The sequence below is a fragment of the Natator depressus genome, chromosome 5 (assembly GCF_965152275.1).
Source record: "Natator depressus isolate rNatDep1 chromosome 5, rNatDep2.hap1, whole genome shotgun sequence".
NCBI lineage: Eukaryota > Metazoa > Chordata > Testudines > Cheloniidae > Natator > Natator depressus.
Genome location: NC_134238.1, coordinates 93982652 through 94003404, shown reverse-complemented (window position 1 = coordinate 94003404; position 20753 = coordinate 93982652). Strand labels below are relative to the sequence as shown.

The following is a 20753-nucleotide window of genomic DNA, read 5'->3' as shown; positions in this document are numbered from 1 at the left end:
TATATAGTAAAGGATTTGATAGCTTATTCCTAGAACTCGTCATCAAAGATATATCGGTTTCCACAAAACTTTTATTAAGAAGCTCCTGGGGTGAGAGACAGACACTCTATACCTAGATGGTTAGGGAACTGACCTGGGATGTGGGACATCCGCTGTTCTTTCTGATTTAGAACTGAATTTTTCATCCTACAGCACTCAAAATCAACCATAACAGAGACTTGACCCTGAACCTCTCACATTCCAGATCAGTGCACACATGCACAAGTCCTTTTTTGTGTAAATATTTGAGAGAGTTTGGTTTTGTTCTGCATTGGAATGAAAAGAAATTCTGAAACCTTAAAAGTTTTCATAAAATGGAACTGTCATCCTCCGGGCAACTGTACTTATTTCCCTTGCTCTTTAGAGCTCAATGTTTGGGCATGCCATCAACCATGTTAAAGTACAAGTCAGTGTGGTAGCATGGGTATAACTGAGAGCAGAAACATATCCTAATCGTTATAACAAGTATCACCAGCCTTAATAAAGTCAGATAACAGTTGTGATTTCAAGAACCATCCTCACAGCACAATTAAAAGACATGTTACTTTTCATAATTTTTATTCACCATGTGCAGTATATCTACCCTCTTAAAAGCTTGCAAGTATTCTTGCCTTACCTGTTAGTCTGATTTGTTATTGTAGGGTTGCTTATGAGCAATGGGCTGCTGCAATGCCCAGAATAGAAACATTTGTTTTAGAAAAATGTATATATAAAGGATTTATGATTTTCTCATAATGTTACATTTAAAATAACTATGCTAACAGAATGTTATTAAGGTTGCAAAGTCAAACACTGAAAAATTAGGAAAAGCCACATTTAAGTTGCTTGTGCAACTTTAATTTTGTCCCTTGTACATCTGCATTATGATATAGCCTTTAATTATATTATCACATACTATTTTATTCACAGAATTCCTGCCTCATTCAGCACCTAATCCAATACTCTTTGAAGTCATGCAATTCTTTCCAAAATAGTGATAGGTTGTAATCTCCAGCAATAGAGATATGTTAGCTGGTTCTATAAGAAAAAGACGTGAGACAATGTAGTTTTAAAATTTGTACACAAGAGCGGCTATCATAATTCACTGAACAACAAATACACATAATTATGAAGAAAATTGCACCAAATACTGTTGGGCTAGATTCTCATTTACTTAAGGCCCCTCTAAACCACTTTGACACTGTAAATGGGCTTTAAAGTAGATCTAAATATACAAAAGTACACTACAAAATTATGTCGACCTAATTTATGGCACCGTACAGCCACTGCAGTAATTAAATCACTTTTGCATGTCCACACTACCCTCCTTGTGTCAGCGGTGCGTGTCATAACCAGGGTATTTGCACTGATTTAGTTGCCTTATGCCAACCTAACTCTGTAGTGTAGACCAGGCCTTAGATTTTCCAACCTAAACCAGGTGTATCACTTTTAAGTGTTGGTAACAGAAACACATGCAGTACCTATGATCTCTGTCTGTCTTTCTGTAGTTCTCAGTTCTGACAGCCACCCAGTGAAATAATGAGCAAAGTCTGAGAAAACATTTGTATTCTTCCCTTGTGCTTGTGCTATTTGTATTTGAGATAATGTATTGTTGTCTCCTAGCGAAGCACAATGTCATATGCGGTGATGGTTCTTCTGTTGCTGCCAAGCTATGCTCTCCCTGAATAAACAGTAGTTCATCATCAGTACAGCACAACTGTATATACAGGTTGGCATTTTATTCCCCACTCCCAATTCCCCAACCCCCAACTGACTTCTACCTGATAAATTGCTGTTTTGGTTACATGTATACAAATACAATTTATTAATCTGCTCAAACATGTCCAAAAATGTGTTTCATCTTCCCTTAAGTTAAAATTAAAACAAAAAAACTTTTTGTCAACTGTTTATAAAGTAAAAATATTGTTTTTCTACATTAAAGATGCATGTCCATCTTGCTTGGACATGTGGTATGTATTTCTATGGTATGTAACAATGAGATTCAATGAGTGTTAGGATTGCTACACAATGAACACTGAGTGTTAGAACAATGAGTGTTACTAGGATTGCTGCACAAACTGATGGTAGCATCTTATTGTTGGGCATCCGTATCACGTTCTGATAGACTTACATCACAAGTAGTGCATAATGGCAAAAAGTTGTGAGAGACGGTGATGAAATGGTCTGAATTTCCAAAATAAACACATTGCACATCTATTATCCTTTCTGAGGGCCAACTTGGCAGGGATGCTGAAAAAGCCACACGTGCACCTACGGGGGGAGCATGGCTTTCTGCCATCTTTTTGCTCCTTGGGGCAGCCAGGGGCCACAGCAGTCTCTAGTGTAACTTAGAGCAGGCTCAAGACCACATAAGTCACATGGGTTCATAAAAATCTCCTAGAGGATTTTATGCTGTCTATGATTGCAGTCAGGCATCCTATGACAAGGGGCAGCTGGAAGGAGCTGACAAAGAGCTGGTTACACAGACTCAAAATAATCTAAGGACTCTCCCACAACAGGGACTTTTCAGTTTATGGTACCTCCCGCCCCGCACCTCCCCGCCTTTACACTACTGGAGCAGCATAAAGGGGACTTAACATGGGCCAGAATCTGGCCTGCAGCATGTTTTCTGGCCATACAAAGTAACATTAATTAATGTTAATTAGGGCACTAAATTATGTTTCAATCCTGGACCTCATATTAACACTCCTTTTTAGTATTTATATTGGATTTTTCTCACAGCAGTTGTAAAGGAGTTATTAAACATTCTTTAGAGAATAAAATGATCCAGTTTTTAACAAGAAGCTAAACAAAGATGGATTTGATTGTCAGAATTCCTATCTCCATTGGAGCAGCAAGAGTAGACAGCAGAATTGTCAACAGGCTTTAAACTGAACCACATTACTACAAACAGTGAATGGTCAATATTATACATGTCATTACAGATGCTGTGACCAAAATTGGCCAGGTGCTATACGTTAGATTCATGCTCTGAAGTCTGGAGTCGAGCATTCCTTGTTGACAGTGTCACCAGAACGCCAAGGATTGAAAGAAGCATGAGGATGAACTATAAAGATAGTATCCCTAGACATTTTCCCTCTCCAGTTCAGGGATGAGCAAAACTAGGAGGTCAGTATGCCCACCATTTGCTCTCAACCTCTTGTGCAGATAAAGAGAGGATTGTATCAGCTGACTGGGATTCTTTCTGTCTTTCCAGTCACGATTTAGGAATATCAATATGGCAACTTTAATGATTTTAAATGGCACTAAATAAGTTTTAAAATACAAATTACAAGGATATCTTGATTCAGAAAATAATAGTCTAGTAAGATTTTTTTTTTCTCAGCACAGGAGAGGTTGTGGGGAGTTGAGTGCAACCAGACAGCTGGATTCAGCTCCTTGATTCCTGGGATACGTTTTGGCCCTGTTGCAACTTATTGTTATTATTATTTATTTGCATTACCATATGACGAGGAGCCATAGTCATGCACCAGGACCTCATTGTGCTAGGCACTGTACAAACACAGAGCAAAAGACAGCCTCAGTCCCAAAGAGCTTACAATCTAAGTATAAAACAAGACACAACAGGTGAATACAGACAAACAGATGGGGGAGTACAAGGATACAATGAGACAATATTGGCCAGCATGAGAGGCTGTGATCTACCACATCAGAGGCCTACCCATTGTCAAATTGTTTGTAGACATCAGTGAAACTGATTTAAATTAAATGAATGGATTTATATCAGTGAGACTGAGGACAGAATTTGGCCAAAGGGTATCAGACTGAACACAAGCTTCCAAGGTGAGGAGCATCTATGGGAGGACTGTAGTAAGGCTGTGTGAATAGCCTGAACCTAGGTCTGGGAACCATGGCACATTTCTAATTGAAGTGAACCCCAATCCCCTCTTGATTTCAAATGGGTTCTGCATTCTATGCAAACGGCTCACACGGCCCTAATATAAACACAAATATTCTAACTGAAACCTTTATGATTTATGCTAGCCAATTTCCATTATTATGTTTAAAAGATTCAGTATTAATAAATTACGGAAATGTTGACAGGCAAATGATTTATGAGAACATAAAATGCATAAATTATAGATGTTATTTATGCACTTTTTGTCATTCACTCTATAACTGGTAAACAAAGATGTTTCTCCATTTTTACCACAAATTGGTTTTCTATTTATTTTCATCAGGCATCCATGGAACTTGTGGGATTTAATATTTAGGGCCTGATTCTCATTTACACTAAATCCTCTTTGCACCTACCTGGCAGTGTAAAGGAGGTCTTAAAGTGCATATAAATTACAATTTTTTTGCCTCAGTACACTCCTATTCTGAATTCTACCATCCCAACATGGTCCGAAACTAAAATGGTCAATCACAAAAGACATTAATTCCATCTGAAAGGAAGACTAAAAGTTGTGAAATTGTTACTGCAAGGGAGCAGCAAAAATGGAAATGGAAATACTCATCTTTCCAACTTCAAAGGGGTTTTTACGAAATGGATCTAGCTAATTACATCGCCCCCAGAGCTTTTTTGTATCTGGTTCTGTTAGGTTCTGTGCTATAATAAACTTATATTTCTTCAACTTTCATATATTGTATGATAAGGGGGTAGCCAGTCTGGCAATTTTGGGAAGTCTGACTGTACCATTTATGAATTCTGGTTCATATTATAAAATTGCTGTAGGCATATACCTCCCAGACCAGAGACAATAGCTCATAGTTAAGGATTATCAGTACCTGAGTAGGCCTTCCTTGGGGAGAACAAAAGAGAAACTGACTCCTAGGGCAGTGCTTTTCAAGCTATCTGATGTGGGGGACAGGCATTTTTTTTTTCCAATGTGCGCGTAGACCGGCAGCTGATGGCTCGCAGACTGGCACCGGTCCGCGGACCACCACTTTGAGTAGCACTGTCCTAGGGAGTAACCAATTCTCCTTCAACAGGTAGTTGGGCACTCAGAGTGTGGAATCTTACCAAGGGCAGAACAAAGATACCAAGGTGATGATACTACCTTGTAAAAATGACTCACAGGAGTAAGACCCAGGGAAACGCACAGGAATTTTGGGAAAGAGGATGGTCTGACTAAGCTCAGGGAAGGCAAGCTTGTGGGAGAAGGTTCCATGTTTCAGAATCCAAGCAGTGCACTAAAGCAGAAGGACCCTGGATGACTACCCATTACTCTGGCCCAACCCCAAAGAATGCTCTCGAAGAGTGGTGAAGAAACGGAGGTAGGGAAACACGTGTTGGGTTTATTACTTTTGTGTAGATGTGTGTATTTCTCATGCTATTAAAGAAAGAGCAATAGGGTTTTAGAAACCTGTGCAAAGTGTCTGTGTGTGTTAAGTGTTACACCTACCAAGTGCTCTCTTTAAGAGGTAAACCAGAAGGTGCTCACCTTCTAGTGGAGTTATAGGAGACAGTGTGTAGTTGTTTAAATAATGGAAGAACCTGAGGGGTCAGCACTGGTTTCCAGGGCTGGCCAAGGAACCATGTGGTCACAGCTCCCAAGAGAGGCTGCCATATAGAATATCTGTACCCCAAGACTGTGCCCAGAGTCCCTAAGACAGCAGGAGTGCCTGGATTTTGTTCCGACTGTGGAGGCTTAACACACATGGCATCCCATGACTGGATCCTCTCACAGCAATCTGGTGAGTGGCCGAGAGGTGGCGCTTGGTGGAGCTGTGACAGCCAGGAATTCTTATCTTGGGACAAGACAGAAATAGTGGCTTATTTTATATGCCTTCCTTTCATTCCATTCTGCATGATCTTCTGGAAGATATCTGGAGGAAATGTCTTTGAGTTGTGGCTATGTTGTCTAGGGCTTCCCTGGATGTTTGTATGTGTGTGACTGCATAGTCTAAGGGGCAGATTTTCAAAGGCACAAAGAGGAGCTAGGTGCCCAACTCCCACTGAAAGTCAACTGGAGTTAAGTACCTAACATGCTTTGGCACTTTTGAAAATCTCACCTTGTGTGTCTAACTCCCCATTGAGAATATTCCTCCAAGTCCTCAGTATCCAGTGATGGTGAACATGAAGAGCTGGAGGACACAACCCAGAGAATAAAGCTAATAAGGTATTTGGGGATGTGTCGTGGACTGAGTGAATATTTCCTAAGAGTATATAGATTGTCTCTTAGTATTTTCTCAGGTCAGCCTTCATATCACATTTTGCTGTTCAGAAGTTGGCTTTGACAAAGGAGATGCAGTTGGCTTTTTATATTGAAACCACCAGTGCAATATTCTGGTTCAATTCAGACAGCAGCATAGCATCTCTCCCTACCACAGCAGTATACAGGAATGCGGAACAGCCAGCTCTGTAGTTAAAATTTTGAATTGCACTCAGGGTGGACTGGCAGCCAGTGTAGAGTATAGAGCAGAGAAGTAATATGCTCACTTCTGACTGTCCCTCTGATGTGGTAAGCAGCCGCAGTCTGTACTAGTTGAAGCTTTCATGGGGGCTTAGGTAGTGGACTACAGTAGTTTAGCCTGGAGATGATGAAGACCTAGAAAACTCAGACAAAGTCTGCATCAGAGAGGAAAGGACACAATATCTGAGACAGCTGAGATGATAATAGGAAAAAGAATTTCTGGCTACTGCTGCTATCCAGAAATCTGAGAACACTGATGGATACAACAAGAACCTGAAATTGAAAACCCACTGAGACAAAGGGTAGGAACACCTAGTAAATAGTGAACAGTCATAACCTCATTCATTTCCTCAGAGTACTTTCCCCAGCCATCAGTGTCACTCCCATCTCACAAAATAAAGAATCCCTCGCAAAGTAAACCTGCACCCCTCATTCCAGTAGATTCCATGGTGATTGCGGCAAGACAAAGAGATTCCTGCCTCATGAAGAAAATTTGTCACGTAAAAGCCAAATACGACTAGTACTCTGTATGGTAGCTCAGCATGATGCAGTTCTTTTATTTCTGAGTCAGAGGGCTTCAAGTTCAAATACCAGCTGAGGAACCCAGCCATGCTCCCTCGAATATTACCCAAGTATGTCTCTGAGATGCTGTGCTGCTGATAGTGTCATTCTTCAGAGGAGACATAAAACCAATGTCTCCTTATTCACTCTGTTGTCAGGAAGATTTACACCATATGGCCAACAAAATGACAACATCGCTCACATTAGTATTACCAGACAGTAGCTAACATTATTTCAAATATTTAAGAGAGGCTGCTTGCTAGTACATAAAACTTTCTAAAGTTTCCTGTATAATGCTGGTATAGCAATAATGATATATGTTTCATAAAGTGCTTTTGAATAGTCATTTCAGTGAAGTGTGTCCACAAAGTAGCTAAAACATGTTGTGCTCTGAGATAGATTTCTGTAATTATTCCAGCTAACATAAAATATAGGCTTCATTTGTGACAAGCAAGATAAATATCCTCTTAAAAAAAAAGATTTTCTACTACTCATCATCATAAGAGTCAGGTTCTTCCAAATGGCAGAGTATCACAAAACTTAGACAATTCATGGGAGATTGGAACTATGGAACCTTTCAGAACAAACTTTCTATAGCTGTGTAAATAATCATCAGTAGAATACTGCATTTATTATAAATGTTAACTGGGAATATATTATTTCCTGCAGAAATGGAAGACTACCAATGATTTCACAAGCTTAACTGCCAATTCAAAATTCATTATAAACACTGTAAAAATAAATATGCTCATGGAGTTAATGAAATAGCATAATAAGAAATACAATAAGGACACAATGAAACAATGGGGAAGGTCAATTACCTATTACTTTTTGGTAAGATTTTTTTACTTTAGTATTTTAGCTCTTGTTGGTTTAAAAATTGTTTGCACAGCACTCTGTAGCTGTAAAGCACTACGTATATATTTTACTAGTTTTCATGCTGTCCTTTATTTACTCTTGTAACAAAGGCAAAACTATTGTAAACAGGTACAGAATAATTTTAAATAAGTGTCCCAAACTATGTGGCATAGTGATCAGCTCTTTGCAAGAAAAGCCAATATCTTTGCATTCCTACAACAAACTCCAAACCATTTTCTTCAAAGTGTGAGTTGTGAGTAATATCAGGTTGAATACATAATGTATATAAGAAGGCTCATATTAATATAACATGATGAAATGATGTAAATAACAAAACCGAACGGTAAAATTTAAAGGAGAATATTTTTTTTTATTTTCCAGGTCATTTACCCAATGTAATTTAGAATGTATTCCCCAAAGTAAATTGGAGTTTACGAAAATCTGAATAATTTTGAAGCATTTCTAGGCTTGACAAATTCAATGACTGTGTGTCTTTATTTTAACTTACAGAAAGTGGATTACATATATTTAATAGTACTGGTAAAAATTAAACTATTTTTCTTTGTGCAAGGTAATGTTTCAGCAGTTATAGGAATATTGTCTATTTAACAGTGGTCATGTTTGCAAACCTGAACAATTTTACTTGACAAGAAACCTCTGAACAACACTTAAAAGTGAATTGTAATTTCTCCCTCTCTAGTAACACTTTCTGATTTATGACATCCAACAGTCAATTATCCAAGTGATCACTGTAAATGTACATTACACACACTTCTGAGTCTTCTGAGCTAACTGTGTCAATATTAACCTGACCATATTAAGAACAAACTGTCTCTTTTGTTCTCCACACTTCTCACATGGAGAGCACAATATGGCTTTTGTCAGAGATGCTCCATCATTTTGGCTCAAGGAAACTGTCAGTACAGTTTGGGATTCGTTATTCATGGGCAGATATCCTGATGGGTCTAATGAAGCCTTTCTGCTGACAACTCATTTGCTAAAAATACCCAACCATCACAAAGCAAAAGTGAAGAATATAATTGTGTCTCTATTATAATTTTCTTAATAAAAGCAACTATTTCTAACCATAATGATTCACAAGTTGAGACGTGCTTTATCTCATTAGACCTTCTTTGTATTTCATGGTCACTACTTCTGCTTTCCTGTTTCTTTCTGTGTGCTCCAGAAAACTTTATGACATACTTAAATTGCAATATAATAGGGTAAACACCAATGTTATCGCACACATGCAGAGCTAACAGTCTGCGTGCCATTTGATGTAAATCCAGACTAATTACAGGAAGCCCCCTCCTGAAAACAGACACAATCCACTTTTATACAAGTTTTCAGGTAAGGTCAAGAAATTGAAAAAAAATTATAGCGAAATCACATAGATATTTATTAGAATAGATCTAAAGCACATAAATGCATTTATTGTTCTAGCCCTCTTTGGTATCCACCACTGGTGGATCTGCTTAATACAAAATCTTTTGCTCTCCATGAGAGAGGTTTATGTTCATCTGGCATATGTACCAATCTACCTATATGCAATTTTGCTGTTCCTACCACTAATATCCAAGCACCATGTCTATGAATAAAGGTAATATGAATCTGTCCCAAAAAGGACCTAAATTCGCCACTCCTCTTTTTATAGCTGCTGTTCTAAACTTCCAGGAAAAGGTCAAGCGAAAGTGCTAAAGCAAAGAACAGAAAGAGAGGTGGTATCTGAGAGACCTGCTTCTGTTCTGTTCTATTCTATTCTATATAAGTTCCTATACCACACTCTTTACTACAGAATCTGAGCACCTTGTACCTTGAGCTTAGCCAATTAAGGAATTTAAACGTTAGGTCCCATATCCTGAAGTAGCGTTTGAATTGGATACAGAACAGTTAAAAAGCACAAAGCTCTGGTGTCTCTGCTGGACATTAATTGTAAGGATAAATTCTTGCTCTTCCTATTCAGAGCTGTGTTGCCAGAATAAAGTGGATTGGTGATAGTTGCATGGTTCAGCAAGAATCATCCTGCCTATGCAAGGCAGAATAATTGTTCAGAGATGCACAGGGGAAATGAGACAATGGAAGTAAACCAAGAATTCAAGTATAACCAATGGAATTATCACATTGTGTTCAATGGAGGTGTGGCTGAACAGTTTCACTGATGCATTACATTCTCCACATCGGACACACATTTCCTGTTTGTTCACACAGAGTATAATAATCCATGCTTTTTGAAGGAATAATCCAAGATAAATAGTCTTTATCCACTGTTGATAACATTTCAGATGAGTACAGATTAAAACTCTGGTTTATCTATTTCAATTTGTCTTTTTAACAAATCTTTGTAACTAATTTAAAATTCCTGTGCTTTATATGCATGTAGCACAAGCCGAGATGGGGTTCTGGGAGTGCGTAAACTGAAAAGTTTCAAAATTCTGAAAAAAAAGTTATACAGGTAAACAACCAAATCTCAGTTATATCAACCAGCATTTTCAAAGCTGTCTGGGGCAGCCAGCATATTTTGGCCATATTTTGAGTTTGGTAATAGGAGTATGGCCTTTCCATATGTTAGAAGAAAATAAGAACTGTTATATTGGTTCAGGCCATTGATCCATCCAGTGGAACACCCTGCCTTCAGCAGTGGCCCACGCCTAACTTCAGAAGTGACTCGTCCTCCACCATAATAGACTTACGTAAACTGTGTGTTTTCCTCCATAGGTAAGAAGGAATCCTTCTGTTATGGGTAGGCAACATATACCCTAGACTAGAACATTGATTCATTACTCTTTTCAGAGTCTTAAAGCCCAATTCTTGAAACATTACAGTACAGAAAGTTCACTAATGGGAGTAGTTTCATAGCTTCTTGTGAGAAACTTTGTTAAAGGCTTTTTGAAAGTCTACACAAATTAAATTAACATGCTCAAAGAATTTTGGTAGAGTGGAGACTCAGAAGCAGAAATAATTGGTTAACTCCTATTGTTACTGCATGAGAGATAAGAAATGATTAAGAGAGACAAGGTGGGTGAGGTTATATATTTTACTGGATCAACTTCTGTTGGTGGAAGGGACAATCTTTCGGCCTTCACAGAACTCTTCCTCAGGATTGGGGAAGGTAACCAGAATGTTACCCCAGACGTGAGGAAAAACTCTGTGAAGGCCAAAAGCTTGTCCCGTCCATTACCTCACCCACCTTGTCTCTCTCAGATCCTGGGACCTACACTGTTACAACAACACTACAAACAAGAAATGATTACTCGATCTAATATTAAATAAACAGCAACTGACATTTGTCAGTGGTGTACAGACTGAGATGGTGTGCACTGGTATAACATGATGGCACTTACAAACTGGCATCATTAAGTCCAGCAGAGGCAAAGTTGGGTACAAGTTCAGGAGTTAAGGTAGGGATGGGGATGATTCTGAACTGGTGAGCTAGAGGGGAAACTCTCTGTTTACTTGATGACAGGTTTCAGAGTAACAGCCGTGTTAGTCTGTATTCGCAAAAAGAAAAGGAGTACTTGTGGCACCTTAGAGACTAACCAATTTATTCGAGCATGAGCTTTCGTGAGCTACAGCTCACTTCATCGGATGCATCCAATGAAGTGAGCTGTAGCTCATGAAAGCTCATGCTCGAATAAATTGGTTAGTCTCTAAGGTGCCACAAGTACTCCTTTTCTCTGTTTACTGTATATTTGCTTGCCACATTTAAGAAAAAAATTGGATTTGCCCAAGAGCCGGTAAATCTTCCACTTGTTAATGACTTGAGGTTTTTCCTTTTTAATCAACACATTGTATCTATTCCTACAGTAATAAATGAAACTGCCATTTTGACTACAAATGTTTTTGTATCTTTAAGTTTTTAAGATTTACACTTCCCCATAGGCTGAAGCTCAGCTTCCCTTTTTCAGGTGCATTTTAGGCCTGTAAAATTTGTATCTATAACATTGTCCCTGAAAAATAAATTACAGGAGCAAATGAGAGAATTTGCATTGCTAACTGCCTGATTTGTGTCTATATCACAAAACTGTAATCACAAGTATTCAGATTTGCACCCACCATTCTTACTGAAGGCACAAAAAATGGATACAAATTGTACGGGAGGAAAATTGGATATGGAAAAAAAGAAGTCACGCTTTTGAAAATCTAGCTCTATACATCCAGGACAGAAAGATATAATGGAAGAAAGTATATGTCAGGGATTTGCTAAAGCACTGTATTTTTAAATACAGGCCCACCTGCCATTGAAAAGAGCAATTATATCTGTTTTTACCCTTGTCAGTCTTCTTTGTATTACATTTTTCTTGCTATATAATATGCTAAGAACTTGCATCCAAATTTTCAGTTCTTTTATTAGCTTGTAAATCCACTTAAAATATTATTGAGAAAACACAAACCTGCCAGGTGCAATCCTAAGATCAATGCTGAATCATGTGTAATATTTGATTTCATTGTTGATAGAGGAGGAAGAGTTAATAGGCAAAATTAGCATGGGCCATCCTGCCGGGTGTGGTGTACTAAGCTATACAGAGGCATCACTAGTATACATACTGACCAGGAGCTGTACATTTTAGCCAGATAACCCTCAGATGTAAATGTATATGCAATAATTCATACCTTACAAAATAACTTGCATGCAAACATGGTCATAAAAAACCGCATTTCTAGCTGTCAAGAAAATTTCTGGCAAAATTAATCAACCATCCATCCATTCAGGCTCTTTGCATACCCTTTTGTCAAAGAGGGAATACTAAGACATTTCTTTCCTCTTCCACGCACTCATTGCAATGGTTTGTAGAATCCATCAAGCTTGAGTTGATTTATTGAACTGTCTCTTAGCTCAGCAGTATAACTACGGCAAATGAACTGGTAACTTTTCCCAAAACAGTCGTGATTCAATAATATCTGGTTTATTTAATTCCTTATAACTTCAGATTAAAGATTTCTTAAAGGGCCTGACATGCATTCTTCCACAGCTCTATATGCAACCTGGTACTGAATATTTTGTTTAAAATTCCATTTCTTAGTGATCCGATGGGTTTGATTTACAGATGGCTGAAACTAGTATCAACCTAGCATCTTTACACTAAATAGTGCAGTTCTTCAGGTAGTTTGTCTGCAGAGACAATTACATTTTAATTCAATGTTTTATAAACAGGACAAATAAAAATTGTTTATTTCATTTACATGAGGTGCTTTACATACTGTAGTTTCTCATGTTCATTATCACTCTAAAAACTTGCAGATGTTCAATCACTTAGGGGTTTTATTTTATTTTTTTGCATTTAAGCAAATAAGCTGCATGCAAGCTGAAGTTATTTTCATATTTATTTCAGACATATCACCAGGTAAAGAGGTTATAAAGGGTACTTAAACCATAAAGAATACAGATATGCCAAACAGCCTGCAATACTGTTTAAACATGGATTTTACCCCTGAGCACCGTCCACTGAACCCCACAGAGCACATTCATCACTCACCAGCTTTGCATTTTTCTTCACAAAGATATATGACCTTTGCCTATTAGATTTCATTAGCAGGGCACCATACAAGGCTCCTCCGCAGATGACAGGATAGAGAGCTAAACATCCTCGCCTGAAGGATTTGTGGGAACAAGCCCATCTTCAATCTTTGTCCCTGGGAGGCACTTTTAACACCTGCCAACCACAGCACTATCATCAGAAAAACATTTAGAGATTTATCTTCAGGCTGGTGATTATAAGAGATAATTTGTTTGGAGTATGTATAAAGTTGGTCTAGCATAAACAAACTAGAGGCTCGAATTACATCACGAACCTCATTAACTATTGATTTAACCACTGCAAACCCGTGAAAGAACAGACATTATCTCGAAACATTAATTCTTCCTAAACATAATCAAGAAATGCAGGGCATGACTGTTTAAAAATGCTCTGTTTTAATACTGATTTTTACAGACACTTTTAATTTTCTCCCCTAGGCTGCAATTGGAGGGTAGTTACAAAAATGATAATGCAAATATCTGTAGTTTTCTTTTTTAAAAAGTGCTGTATCTCACAGGTCATCATCATCAGAGAGGGGATGCAGTTCCCCCTTAACTTCAGTGGGACATTTACCTGAGAACAGCAGGACTGGACCACTGTTTGGCAGGAGGAAGCTAGCAGTACTATGGACCAAGTTCTTTGCACAATGGGCACCATCAGACATACGTTGCCAGAAAAATGATATACACAGAGTGTGTCTTACACAGAAGATAACTGTTTTCCAGATCTTCAAAAAACATGCTCATTCAAGTTAATAAAACATCAGTTCATTTCTGAGCAAAGAACACATTTATAAAAAATGTAATTAGGTTTACCTCTGAAGACATTAATTCTGTAGTATGATGGGGTGTTCACACCATACCAATCCGGAAAGGATGAAGGAAGCTGAGAAAGGGGCCAGTTAGTGAGATAGACCACACATGAGGGGTTTAGAGTGGAGAAGCAAACCCTGATTGGAAGACGGAGCTCAGCTGAGCAGTAGCAGCTGGGCTAGTATAAAGCTAGGATGCGGGCAACAGAAATTGGTTGCAGTGAGGCAGTCTGCAGCTATCCTCTGTACATTAGAGAGGGAAGGAGGGAACCCAAGGAAAGAGTAAGATCCTGGGAGCCTGACTCAGAGGGAAGGGTATATCCAGAAGATAGAACAGTGGAGAAGAAAGCCTGTGGGTAGAAAGCAGCCCAGTGAGAGAGCAGCAAGCTTAGGGACTGAGCAGACCTTGGTTGTGTGTTGTAGGGACCCTGGAACTGGAACTCAAGAGTTGCGGTTAGGCCTAGGTAAAATTCCCTACCATCTATTAACAGAGTGGCATTGCCTGGACAGCAGGTCCAGAGGCTCTATACCCTGGAAGGAGAAACCTCGTAGTGACCTGGCCAGAGGTCTGAGTTATGAAAAGGAAGCTATAGCTCCTGGAGTAAGAAAGGTATTGTAGACAGAAAGAGGTCAAATAGGTTGAGAGACCGCAAGGGGAAGTGTCAGACCTGGAAGAAATCTATACCCCAGGGCCACCAGGAGGAGGCACCACCCACAGTGAGTGGACCCCATGACACATGGACTCAAATCTCTCCTGTGCCTGAGTGCTGCCGGGCACAGGAAAAGAGAGGGCTATCTGTGCACTAGTTAAGTTACAGCTCCTAGACCAAGGATAGTCAATTATTTTTTGTCAAGGTCCAAATTTCTTGGTCAAGGTCCAGACTACAGAGAAAATAATAAAACAAAAACAACAACAATAATGATAATAATAAGTAAATAAAAAGACTTCAGGGTCTGTTCAAAAGCATTTTTTGGTCTGTATTTGGCCCACAGTCTGCCCATTGACTACCCCTTTCCCAGACCCTGCATTGGCTGACATTAGCATCAGCTAGAGAAGCCTATGGACTGCTCTAACTTCTACCATTGTTGGACTGGCCTAGCAGAGCTCTGTTCCACCATGCCTCTGGCATGTCCTCTCCCTTCCCCTCACTTCTCCTGAGATGGAGGGAGGGGTACCTGGTCATGAGCCATCTCCATTAGGCTTATGCCAGCCAAGTATTCGCCTATATAAGGAAATTCTCTGCTCACCCCTTTGCACAAAGTAGCTAAATTATAGTAGAGAATCTGGCTCTGTGTTTAAGTTTAGGTTGCTTAGAATTAACTAATTAGCTACATCCTGATTTGTTTGTACTTAATATCCAGATGTGAGTGTTTCTTAGATTAGGGTGGGTTGTGAAAGTAATCGGAATCTTCTGGATGGCATTGCAGAGCTTTTCCAGAGGGGAAAGCACCACATATACAAAAAGAAGAGAGCAGAAAGTTCAGCAAATAAACATCCAGGATATAAAAATTTCTGTATAGTTAAGTGATAAGAATAAACGACATATAAACGTAAATGTACATCATTTCACTTAGCATGAAATGGTTGGAGATCCAGAAAAAATGGAACAAAGGAAACAACTGTGGTTGAAAATATTTTCGTTATCAACGATGCTGTTTCCTATAGAGAAATGCAGCCACAGTGCCAAATGTAAAGCCAGCTGTAAGGGTCCAGATTTACATACCTTTCACATTCTTCTGATTCACTCCGCATTTAAATTACACCAATGGAGAATTAATCTCCGAATTTGGCCCAAAGTGTCAACTTAAAATCCCTCTTAAAAGAGCCAAACTGTGGATTGTATCTAACAATGTCATATTTCCTTCATTAAATTATCAGCTGGCGTTTACGCGAAAGAAGCTACTCAGGGCAATAATGGTAGGTGGGGAAGGGGTTTCCCCTCAAGGTTCTTTGCTTAACAGGGTATATTTTTGACAATTTTGCCATTAATGTTTCCCCAATCTCAGCCCATTAGGCTTTCTCGCTTCTTCTGGCAACCTTTCTTCCAGCCCCTATCTTCAAGGAACTGCTGCTCCCTTCTCTCTCCTCACTCTATCTCACATTTTGTTTGACTCCTTCCCACAATCTTTCATTCCTCCAATCACGCTCTCTCCTCCAGAACTGCATTGTAAACCCGGGTCTGCAGGACCAGGCTCGTGGACTGTGTGTTTTCAAGCCCACACTTAAGTGTCCACACTGCATTGTAAAGCTGGATGTACAACTGCTAGTAGATCTGTGTCTCTCAGTCATGCTAGCACATCCATACTGCACTACACAGACCTTCTGGCTCAGGTCTGTGGTTTCAGCTGCATCCACACTGCAAAAGAACAGGGCTTAGATCCTAGTCAAAGTGGGACTCTGGCTCTGACTCACCCTCCCCACCCCCAGCAAGGTTCTACAACCCAGGTTCTGAGTTCTTGCTGACCTGAGTCAGACTGATTTGTGTGTGGATGGAACAGGGACTTAGACTCAAACCTGAGTCAGTGCCTGTGCTTAGTGTCAAGTGTAGACATAGCCTTTCTTCTTCTACAGTCTCTTTCTCCACTCCAGTACTGCTGCCACTTCCCAGTGCATATTCTCTCCTTTAGACACCTGGTAATGCTCACAAGCTTCAGGTCACCATTTCCAAATTTGTCACTCTCCCTGTTACTGGATGGCCAGCTGGAAGTGCTGATACCCATTCTATTTATTTGGTTAGTTATATCTAATATTTAACCATTTGAAAGTCTCCGAATCCTCAGGTTGAACATATAGCTAGTGCTCCTGTCACTGTTATCTTTCTTCTGTCTCCCCTATTCTGTCCTTGTGTTCATACTGTCTTCTCTTAAATTATACCGTAAGATCTTCAGGACAGGGACCATGTCCTTCTATTTGTGTGCACAGTATCCAGCAAAATGGGGCCCAGACCTCACTAGGGTCTCTGGCACTAGTGCAGTGCAAATAGTCATTACTTGCCCCATCTGTCTGAATCCCCCTGAATCCATTACTTACTCATGTTGCATTCCAAGGCAAATACAGCCTGATCCAAACTCTACAGAAGTTAATGGAAAGACTCATTAGTATCAATGGGCTTTGGAACAGGTCCGTATTACTATTTAAGTACTTCTTGCCATGATCAGTTCACTCAGCTGAAACTTGTCAGTAGCCATATCATTTCTGGAGGCCTGCGACTAGCAAAATGTCCACTTTTATGGAACAGCAACCCCACAAACTTTCACAAGGTGTGATCCCATAAATAAATTCTTAATCCATGAAGCAGAATGGGTGTGTAATTTACCTCATATATTAGCTCAGCCCTTAGTACCGGATAGTCAAAACAATGTTTCACTCACACTATTCAAAAGAGAGAGAAATCTAATTATGGTATATATTCTTTTTTAGTACATTTGCTTCCCGTAAAATGAGCTGAACTGGCATCACTGAACTGAACCCTACTACTGTATTATAGATTCAGCATGGGTAGCAGCAAAATAGACATCATCATATTTTCTTGTCAATGAACAGGAACCTTGACCTGGAAAACTTCTGAGGTGAAAGAGTAGTTCATTCTCCATGCCCATTCAGTTCTTAACCTCTCTGCTGAGGCTGTCCAAGGTTCTGATCCAGTTCCCACCAAGTTAAGGGAATCTTTCCATTAACTTCAATGGAGTTGGATCTAGTCTAAAAGGGCACCATTTATTATGACTGTTTCAGTGATGTGGACACCTGTCCATTAGGAACTGGGCAGAGATGACCAAATATTTTGGATTAGCCACCAAAAAAGTTCCAATCTGTTTACAAAGATTATAGTTAGCAATTCTTTGTAATTCACTGAAGTTTTGATAAGGATACTAATAAGCACTCATGGTTATGCGAGTTAAGAGATGCCTTCAGCAACTCATTTGTTAAACAGTCAGTTCCTTCAGATGAGATATAAGAGTCATTATCTACCCAAGCAAGAAAAAAAAAGTTCTTTGCAGATGCTTATCCTATGCCATGCACTCAGCTACACTTGGTGAAAGCTCAGCAACTACGTATGGATTTGTTTTATACTGAAAATGGCCAAGGCAGAAAAAGTAAATGTTGAAATAATCAACGGTTCTACAAACAAAATATAAGCGGAGTTACGAGTGGATTGCACAGGTATTAATAAGGAGAGAATCTGGCTCAACTGTATTGAATTGAAAGCTATCAACATGCAAGGCCTAATTCTCCACTGTTCTACAACTTACTCAATTGTATATTTGATAATGGTATGGTTTTGCACTCATTATGCACCGGTATAAATGGCTACACAATGTGCAAAACAGTGTGTCTAAGTCCCAGAGTTTCTAAAATAACTTATTTGAGTTTCAGGGCCAGATACACTGCTCTAGTGGCATAAAAGTGATAAACTTGGCTTAACTGACCAGCTATCGCAGTGGCACAAAGCAGCTGGAGAGTAATGGTGAATCTGGCACATATTCTCCACTTGCTGCTTGTATGTAACACCCAATGGTTATAACTGAGAATGTGTACGTGGGTGACTAGGGGAGAATATCCCTCTTTCTCTGGGAGTTTAGTAAAGAGGTCAAATCTTGTGCTTGCTTGCAAGTTTCCATAAATAGCTAGAGTGGCTTACAAAATATGTACCTCCAGATAGGCTCAACATCCAATCCATTCAGCTTCCAAGGATGATACTACACTGATCTTGGTACACATTATGTCCACTTGGTATTTCCACAACAGCACAAAGCAGATCTAAAGCTGGCCTATGTGGCTGGTGGAAACTTCCACCAGCAGAAGGGGGGGTGTTCATGTCAAGGGTGACTGTTCCAGCGATCATTAGATGATATGACAGCCTTTAGGGGCTGTGACGTTATTGACATAAACTGTGACCGTACAGATCATTGTTGCAACCACTGTTATATATTTGCAGGAAATATTGTACAAAGGTTGTTGTGTGAGGTATCTATAAAAAGGTTATGATTTGCTGGTTATGATTATGCTATCTGTATGTGTGTATCATTTTTGTAGCTGAAATTATGAGTATTGGCTATGTACTTATATCTCATTGTGTTTAATTTTAAGTAGCATTAGTGAAGCATTTGGTCAGCTTCTTGAGAAAGGAATTTGCAGATTAAGTGCCCAATCAAGAAACACCTAACTGACAGTGGACCTTGGGAGACTCCAATCCACATATGAGAAGTCTTCCTGGGATGTTCAAGCTAGCATGTGGCAATGGCTGCCGCCTGCAAACTGAGTCATTCATGGATATGTGTCTTGCCCAGGTGGCTACAAACGCCATCTTGTTGCTGTGATTTTGCACAGGAGAACAAAAAGGGGTTTCTGCCCACAAGAGAGAGAATATAAAAGGCCCTGGAAACCTCTCCATTTTGTCTTCAATCCTGCTTCTTACCTCTGGAGGAACCTTGCTACACTGAAGCTCTGAACAAAGGACTGAATGACCCATTCAAGCTGTGGATGTACTCCAGAGACTTGATTTAAGCCTGTAATTTATTCCATCACTGCTATAAGCCTGAACCAAAAACTTTGCCATTACTGTATGTAATTGATTCCATTTAACCAATTCTAACTCTCATCTATATTTCTTTCTTTTTATAAATAAACCTTTAGATTTTAGATTCTAACAGATTGGAAACAGTGTGATTTGTGGGTAAGACCTGACTTATATATTGACCTGGGTCTGGGGCTTGGTCCTTTGGGATCGGGAGAACCTTTTTTCTTTTACTGGGGTATTGGTTTTCATAACCATTCGTCTCCATAACAAGTGGCACTGGTGATACTGGGAAACTGGTGTGTCTAAGGGAATTGCTTGTATGACTTATGGTTAGCCAGGGGGTGAGACTAAAGTCCTCTCTGTTTGGCTGGTTTGGTGCGCCTTAGTAATAAAGGACACCCAGCTTTGGGCTGTGACGGCCCTACTCTAAGCAATTGGTCCTGAATTGATACTCTCAGTAGTGTCCCACTAGAGGCCTCAACATTACAAGGGCTCTTTACTAGCTGGCATAGGTTAGAACACCTTAAAGCCAACCTCTCCTACCATTTAGGTCCTGAGTCAAGTGCTGTCTGGCTGGTCCCAAGGATCATTTCCTAATTGAATAAAGGTGTAGGCATACTAAACAGAAAACACTTATAAAGTTCTTTCCCATTCTACAGCTAGTACCATGTATAGCATTATTTCTCAATTTAAACATAGGGAATACCACTCAAACCTGTAATATCTCTTAACAGAGAGATTAACTTTTAAAGTGCACCTGCAGTACATAGCCATACACAATACACTCTGATTCTGTATATAAAGTTATCCTTCAAACCTTTTCTTGATCTAAGGAAAAGGCTAGAATATTTTGTGAATGAATCAAATGGAAAGTTTCACTAAACAAAGTAAAGAGCCAAATTCTCTTCTGATGGACCTCCATTGACTTCAATGGAGCCAGATGAGAATTTGAACCCAAATATTTAAATATAATTTTTCAAATTCGAAAATTGTTTTCATGCATAATCATAATGAGGCTAAGCAAAAATAGAGGAATCAACGCACAAAGCAGGAATGTGTTCGTAACAGGTAGCAACACTTGTAACTCCTG

At 39.4% G+C, this 20753-nt stretch overlaps 1 protein-coding gene across 1 annotated transcript in view; it reads right to left on the bottom strand.

Annotated features, from left to right (window-relative positions):
* The window catches only part of PRUNE2 (prune homolog 2 with BCH domain), a 173998-nt gene that overhangs the window by 68974 nt on the left and 84271 nt on the right, over window positions 1–20753 (bottom strand). The window lies entirely within an intron of this gene.